The sequence below is a fragment of the Labeo rohita genome, chromosome 15 (assembly GCF_022985175.1).
Source record: "Labeo rohita strain BAU-BD-2019 chromosome 15, IGBB_LRoh.1.0, whole genome shotgun sequence".
NCBI lineage: Eukaryota > Metazoa > Chordata > Actinopteri > Cypriniformes > Cyprinidae > Labeo > Labeo rohita.
In genome coordinates, this window is record NC_066883.1 from 37,442,701 (window position 1) to 37,451,600 (window position 8,900).

An 8,900-nucleotide genomic window follows, 5' to 3' on the forward strand; every position below is an offset into this window, starting at 1 on the left:
AATTTATTTATTATTCCATGACAAAAAAATTGATTTTGAATTCTATTTTATTTCTGTATTTTCTGCATTAATTTTAGTTAAACATGAAGTTGTTTTTTTCTGTCATTTTCATTAGTTTTTGGGGTTTTATTATTTTATTAATGTTTATTTATTAGTTTTAATTTATTTAGATTAGTTATTTCAGTACTTCAACTTAAACTAAACAAAAATTTGAAATGTGTCAGTCAGCTGAAATAAGTTGTTTAATTTATTCCTGTTAACATTTATTTTATTTCAATTAATGAAAATGTTATGGTTCTAGTTTTACTGTAATAACCTATAATTTCAGTAATTTTATTGTGCGTTTTGTCATATTTATTAGTTTTTTTCATGTTTATATAGCTTATATATAGTATATAGTATAGAATTTTTATTAAGTTTATTTCAGTTTTAGTTTTAGTTATTTTAGTAGTTTTTGCTTTTTGTAAGTCACTTTGGTTAAAAGCATCTGCTAAATCCATAAATGTATATTTCATGTTAAGCTAAATGTAAATGAGAAATGTATTTATTTATTTAAGAAAAATATTTTTTTCTTTCATTACAAAAAAAATAATTTTGAATTCTATTTTATTTTTGTATTTTCTGTTTTAATTTTAGTTAAATATTTACTCATTTTGTTGTGTGTTTCTGTATTTTTTATTAGTTTTGGGGTTTTGTTATTTTATTAGTTTATATTAGTTTTAGTTTGAGTTTTAGTTAGTTTGCTTTTTGTAAGTCACTTTGGTTAAAAGCATCTGCTAAATCCATAAATGTATACTTCACATTAAGTTAAATGAAAATTAGAAATTTATTTATTTATTATTCCATGACAAAAAAAAATGAATTCTATTTTATTTCTGTATTTTCAGTATTAATTTTAGTTAAATGTTTTTTCATGTTTATATAGCATATATATAGTATATAGTAATTCGTTCTTAAGTTCATTTTAGTTGTAGTTTGTTATTCTAGTAGTTTTTGCTTTGTTTCAATGTACACATCACGTTAAGCTAAATGAAAATGAGAAATGTATATTTTTTCTGTCAAGACATAAAAAATGATTAGTATTTTGTGTTTAAACCCAAACTAGAGCGTGCACGCTTCAGTATGGAAGAAATGCAATTAAAACATAGGCAGTATGCTTGTATAGTGTGATTAAAAACGCATATTAGCTCTGATTACGATCACTATAATTATGAGCATAATCACAGTTTTGTGTTTACACGACTCCAGTCTTAATCACATTATAAGGGTGCGTTTAAACGCACTCCATCTTCAGAAGCAGAGGCTGTTTACATCATACATCAAACTCTTTATAATTGCACCAGAGTAAAGAAAGCGCAGTGCTTTAATGCATCTCTAACTTTCAGAAGAGTCTTTCCTCTGGCAGCCGATGGAGTCGTGAGTCTGTGATTAGACTGTTGCTATGTCGACCCGCTCATATTAACCAGCACAGCTAGTCTGAAACGTTACGACGAAAGCGAAGCTACTCGTACAGTTAACACGGTCAGCTCGAAACACGAGTTGAAAGAGATGCAAAATGCCACACGTGGGTTTCCGGAGACGTTATTGAGCGATGACTCAAATGAAGTGATTTGAATCGTTTCGGTGAAAGGAGCGATTTGATTTGCTGGAATGAATCGGACTTGAGAGAGAGCGATGAGGGAGGGAGAGCGAGGCCATTCGAGGAGAGACAATATGAGCGTTTCCTCAGTTCACTCGTGTGCACGAGAATGTGACAAAAACAACATGTGGCATTTTGTCTCGCTACGCTGATACTTGTTGAATGGATCCTTAATGGAAGTGCAACATTGTTTTATTTATTTAAAAGCAGAGCGCTGTCAGACTTCTGAAACATGGTACATTAGTAATGTCGCTATTTAAACCTTTTTATCATGCTAAAATAAAACCTGACAGATAGAGCACTGTCAGAAAACACCACAACTGAATTGAGAATTGAACTTTAACTGAGTAAAACTCTTTTCCTAAATATTACATATATACAGTCATGTGAAAAAGTTAGACACCCTATTGAATTCCATGGTTTTCTGTATCAGGACAGAAAACCATGGAATTTTGAAAATAAAACCTCAGATGAACAACAACACATGACAAATTGCACCGTGTCATTATTCACTGAACAAAAATAAAGCCAAGATGGAAAAGCCATGTGTGACAAAGTTAGGACGCCTTTACTGTTAACACTGGAATTAAGAGGGTAAATAACAGTCAAGCACTGATAATCAAACACCTTTGATTAACTGATCATCAGCAAGTCTGAGCAACTCTATAAAAGCATAAGCTTTGCCCGTCTGGAGCCTTCAGGTGTGCGTTAACACATTGCCAAGGAGGTAAGACATCAGCAATCATCTTAGAGAAGCAATTGTTGCTGCCATCAATCTGAGAAGAGTAATACGGCCATTTCCAAGCAATCTGACGTTTATTCACAAGTGGGAGACGTTTAAAACAGACACCTCTCCTTCCAGGAGTGGACGTTCCAGAAATTCACTCCAAGATCAGACCGTGTAAAGCTCAGAGAAATGGCAGACAACCCAAGAACTACACCTCAGACTCTACAGGCCTCAGTTAGCATGTTAAATGATAAAGTTCATGACAATGGCATTAGAAAAATATTGGACAAAAATGTCATGTTTGGAAGACTTGGCAGAAGAAAGCTTCATGGCAGCACAGTTTAGATCTGCAAAGTTGCAGCTGAACAAAACACAAGTCTTCTAGAATAATGTCCTTTGAACAGACGAGACAGAAGTGGAAATGTTTGGCCATAATGCACAGTGAAAACCTAAAGAGCATATCAGCACAAACACCTCATACCAAAAGACAAGGATGCTGGAGGAGGGCTGATCATTTTGGGCTGGTTTTGTCAGTGAGTTGGCCATCAACTCCTCTGTATATCAAAGTATTGTAGAGTCAAATGCGAAGGCATTTGTCCGACATCTAATGTTGGGCCAAAATTGGGTCATGCAACGGGACAATGATCCCAAGCCCACCAGCAAATCTACAACAGAATTGCTGAAAAGAAAAGAATTGAGGTGTTGCAACAGCCCAGTCCATGTCTAGAGCTCATCCTGACTCAAATGCTGTGGTGAGAGCTGTGCATAAGCAAATGCCCACAAACCTCAATAAACTGGAGCAACGCTAAAAAGAAGAGTGGTCCAAATTCCTCCAGAACGATGTGAGAGACTGATAAAGTCACACAGAAAATGAATGCTTCAAGTTAGTGCTGCTAAAAGTGGATCTGCATGCAACTGACTCATAGGGCGTCCTAACATTGTCACACATGGCCTTTCCATATTGGCTTTATTATTGTTAAATAAATAATGACACGGTGTGATGTGTCATGTGATGATGTTTACCTAAGGATTTATTTTCTAAATTTTAAGACCTGCCAAGGACCAGATCATTTTTTATTATGTCCCGATACAGAAAACCATGAAATTCAATAGGGTGTCCGAACTTTTTCACATGACTGTATACAGTGTTGGGGAAAGGTACTTTTAAAAGTAATGCATTACAATATTGAGTTACTCCCTAAAAAAGTAACTAATTACATTACTTAGTTACTTTTAATGGAAAGTAATGCGTTAATTTACTATAGCGTTACTTTTTAAATCTGGGCAGGGCTTGCTTGTTTGTTTTTAATATAAAAAGTTCTTTTTTTGACAAATGTAAAAGCCTTTTCACACCAAAAGCCTCAGGCTTTGAGAAAAGTCAATTCACATCTGTACAGCAGACGCAGAGGAAAAAAATCAACTCTTCAGCAATAAAAAAAGGAAAACAAATGTTAGATTATCTTGAGTCATTTTTGCTCATTAATACAGTTGAACTGGATCATCGAAGGTCGGCAGCAAAGACATCGGATAATAAAATGGTATTAAATGCATAAAGGATATTTGTATTATTTAACATTTAATTATTGCTTTTAATTTCACTGTTTTTATTCATTTTGAGGAAATACTGAATCTGTTTTTTGTGAGTGAGATGAATTAATGCATGTTCACATTAATTATAGAACTAAAGTAACACCTCCTGATTTCTAACATGGGGACAGGAGAGCTTTTCATCAATAAATGGGGGAAAAGTAACTGGCGTTACTTATTTGAAAGAAGTAACTCAGATATTTTCTTGTCAATTAAAAAGTAATGCGTTACTTTACTAGTTACTTCTTGGAAAAAGTAATAATATTACGTAACTTGGTTACTTGTAATGCCTTACCCCCAACACTGTATATATATATATATATATAGATAGATAGATAGATAGATAGATAGAAATGATTTAAATAACTGAAAAGACACTTTAAAAATGAAAATAAAACTGCCAGTAGGTGGCGGCAAGTCACTGATTTAATCATTGATTCATTCATTCATTTGATTCGTTCGAACAGCTGATTCATTCAGGAATAAAGCAAATCTTTATGAAAAATTGGGAAAAATAGGGAGAAAACATGACAGAATAACACGGCGGACATCGCATTTTTCAGTGATATAGCAGATGTGAGAAAGTTTAAGTGCCGCATTTTGGTCGTTTTTGCAGTTGTGGTGCAAAAATCACTTTGCTGACCTGAGGGATCATCCAGCGTGTCGTTCATCTGTCAGTACCGTCAGAGCAGCGCGTGATCTGTTCACATCCAGATTCCACACACGCGTCTGACATGGGCTTCTCTTCCGGCACTGTACGCTTGAGGGTTATCGGAGCGTCCCATTATTCATCGGCCTGTTGAGAAGTAAAGAGAGAGGGGCTGAAGCGATAAGACAGGGATGAGTGATCCAATTTCTTCAGCAGCGGAAGCGTGTCGTCTCAATAGCCTTCACTTACCGCACACACACCTGACGCCCCTCCTGAGGCCAAACGGCCCATTAAAGACGCGTGGAGAAATGTCAAAGACGCAGCAGACGTCTGATACGGTGCGCATTTACATTTTATTTACTATTTCTACCTGATTCATTCCAGTTTCAGGCCTATTAACCTATGTTATGATTCTAATTTTTATTTTTTTATTGTGTATTTGGCACTTTTATTTTTGCACATATATATATTATTATTAAAAATTGTAAAAATAAAATAACTGAAACTGTAGTTACACATTTTATTTTATTTTATTTTATTTTATGGTTTTAGTAAACTATAAAAACCATGAGAGTGACCACTAAAATTTATATATTTTAATTTAGTTTGATATTTTAGAAAGATCTTTTTGAATTCCATTACAACTATTTTTTTTCATATAAATATCAATATGTGCACCAAATTGGATATATTTTAGTTCTCGGAATTTATTTTTTCAGACTATGAGCCATACAACTAGAAACCTGAATAAAACTAGAATAAAACTACCATGATAGCAAATTAAATAAAACACTACAAGATAATTATATCATAAATAATTATTTAATAATACATAATGTTAAAATAAACACAAATGAAAATAAAACAAATTAAAAATTAATACAATTATAAAACCAGAAAAATAGAATAAATCATTGAAAAATAAAACCTATATATATATATATATATATATATATATATATTTGCAGGTAATATCAGCATCTGCATTAAGTTGGATATATTTCAGTTTTAGTCTCTGATTTTTATTTTTTTTTTTTTTTAGACTATGAGCCATAAAAACCTGAATAAAACTAGAATAAAACTACCATGATAGCAAAATAAAAGACCATAAAGACCATAAAAATGTTAAATTAATATAAACAATGTTGAAAAAAATATATTATGAGAGTGACAACTGATATTTATATATTTTAATGTAGTTTGATATTTTATAAAGATCTCATTGAATTACATCGAATTGAATAGTTTTTTGTTTTTTTTTTCATGATAGCAAAATAAGACTTTAATTCGCAATTACATAAAAAATGTGAAATTATTTTAAATAAAAAAAATCAAAATAAAACACTATAGCATAATTATATCATAAATAATTATTTTATAATACATACTTTTAAAATAAAAACAAACAAAAATAAAACAAATTAAAATTATTAAACTGCAAAACTAAATCACTGAAAAATGAAAAATAAATAAAAATAAAACACTTACTAAACATTTATAAAAAAAAAATCAAAATAAAAAAAATGTAAAACTAAGATAAATAATTAAAAATAAAAACAACCACATTATTATCATTTTTATATATATGTGTGTGTGTGTGTGTGTGTGTGTTTTTGTTTTGTTTTGTTTTTGTTTTTCAGACTATGAGCCATAAAAACCTGATGTTATTTATTTATGCCTTAAGGTTCTACAAACTGCCATTTTATGTCAGGCTTTGCAGGGTTAAACCATATTTGGACTTTTTCAATGACTAATTTAACTGTATTTTTAGGTCATGATAGTTTTATTTAAACAGACAGACTATTTATGTCTTGTAGCTGCACTTCTGAATGAGCGTATAGGCTATTTTGGGAATAATTCCGCTTTTTCCACAAAAGCTGTTGGTAGATGGTAACTAGTATTGAACTTGAAGTGTAAAGCATTGCATTCAGTGCAGCGTTTAATAATGGCGTTGATCAGCGGCGCGCTTGTTTAAAAATGCTGCCGAGGTCGCGCGTATTGATTCGGATGCTCCTAAACAAGCAGGCAGAAATTGATAGCCTACACATCCAATCTCTGCTGTCAAACGAGTCATTTTTGCCGGAGCCTCGCGGCCCCCGGCAGGCAGGATCCTCATTAGCGGCAAATGAGCTTTTGAAAGGGTGTTGAGCGCGATGAGTTGATTGGATTTACTCACTGATGTGTTCTTTTATACCGGCGGTCTCGCGGGGAGCGCGCTTGGCAAACGGCCTGGTTCGGCTCCGCTGGCAGGTAAAGTTTCCCGCAGCACATTCACTCTAGAGCCCCAATGTGTTGGCGTTTTTTTTGCACCGTTTTTGGCAAGCTGACGATCGTGTTCTCAGAGCAATTAGCAATGAGTCACGCAAACGGAAGGTCCTGTCTGTTAAATGGCTCAGCGCTGCCACATAATTAAACCGTGTGATTTCTGTGCCATTAGAGACAATGAACAGAATTGAGAAAAAATAATGACCGTTTACAAGCGGACAGCAAACGGTGTTACAATTGCCCCGCCCCCATTTGTCATTGGCCGGACAAACAGATAGCCCCGCCCCAGACGTGCACCATTGGTTGAGTCAGTCTTGTGACAGGAGTCATCGCTGATTTGTAGTTTTTTTCTTAGTTATGCAAACATTACAGGAACATGACATTGTATCATTTTGCAAACATTCTTGGAATGTTACTCTTGAATGTTCTGAACATTCTGAAACAAGTAGCAACATTTAAAAAAAACTGTTACATGAATGTCCATCTGAAACGTTTCAGAAATGTTCTGTGAATGTTGTATAAATAACATTTTTTTTGAGAATGTTATTAATATTTTGCTAACATTCCAAGTTGTGAAAACATTACTTTCACTTTTTTTTAAAAAAATTCAAAATTAAACATTGTATCATTTTGCAAACTTTATAGAAATGTTACATTTAAATGTTCTCTGAACATTGTGAAACAAGTAGTGACAACTAATTCTATGTATATTAATATATTAATTTTAATATTATATATAAATATGCACACACACACACATATGCATTTTCTGTTGTTTTTTTTTTAACACTTTTAATGTCAGTTTGTTTATATAATTCTATTGTTTTGTCATATATATAATTTTACAATAAAAACAGTTACCAATAAAATAATACAATCAATAAAAATAAAATAAGTAAATAATTTAAAAATAAAAACAAATAAAATAAGACTACAATTGACAATTTATTAAACCATAAGCGTGAAATTAATATAAATAATGTTGAAGAAAAACTAAATAAAACATTGCAACATAATTATATCATAAATGATTATTTATATTACATAATTTTAAAGATTAAAAACGCACAAAAATGAAACAAATTAAAAATAATAAAATAAATAAGTGTAAAATAAAAACAATAAAATAAAACACTTACTAAACAATAAATCTAAATAAAAATCAAAATCAAAAATGTGAAACTAAGATAAATAATTTAAAAATAAAAACAAGCAAAATAAGACTCTAATTGACAATTAAGTAAACCATAAATGTGAAATTAATATAAATAATGTTTAAAAAAAAACTATCAAAATAAAACATAATTATATTATAATTATTTTATAATACATAATTTTAAAGTAAACACAAACAAAAATAAAAATTAATAGTTAAAAAACAGCAAAACTGAAATAAATAACTGAAAAAAAGTAAATAAATAAAACACTTACTAAACATTAATTAAATAAAAATAAAATAATAAAATCATTAAAAATTAAATAAATAAATAATTAAAAAATAAAAATAAGTAAAATAAGACTGGCAATTAATTAAACCATAAAAAATGTGAAATTAATGTAAATGTTAAAAAAAACACCATAACATAATTATATCATAAATAAATAAATAATATAAAAATAAACACAAACAAAAATAAATAAACTAATTAAAAATGTATACAATTATAAAACTGCAAAACAATAAAATAAAACACTTACTAAACATTCAAAATAAAAATCAAAATGAAAAATGTCAAACTAAGATAAATAAATAATAAAAAAAATTTAAATAAATCATACAAAAATAAAACACTCACAAAAAATGAATCATAAAAATATACAATTTAAATAAATCATGTTTGAGAAAAAAAAAAAAATTTAAATGTTATCTTTACCTTTTTTTGTCAAAAAAAAAACATAAACTGACATTAGAGAACCATAAATGTGCAAATGTTTTGTTAGATTACTTAAATAAAATCTCAGAAAATATAACATTTCCATAAATAACTAAAATATATATTTATATTTATATATATTTATTATGTATTTCTCAG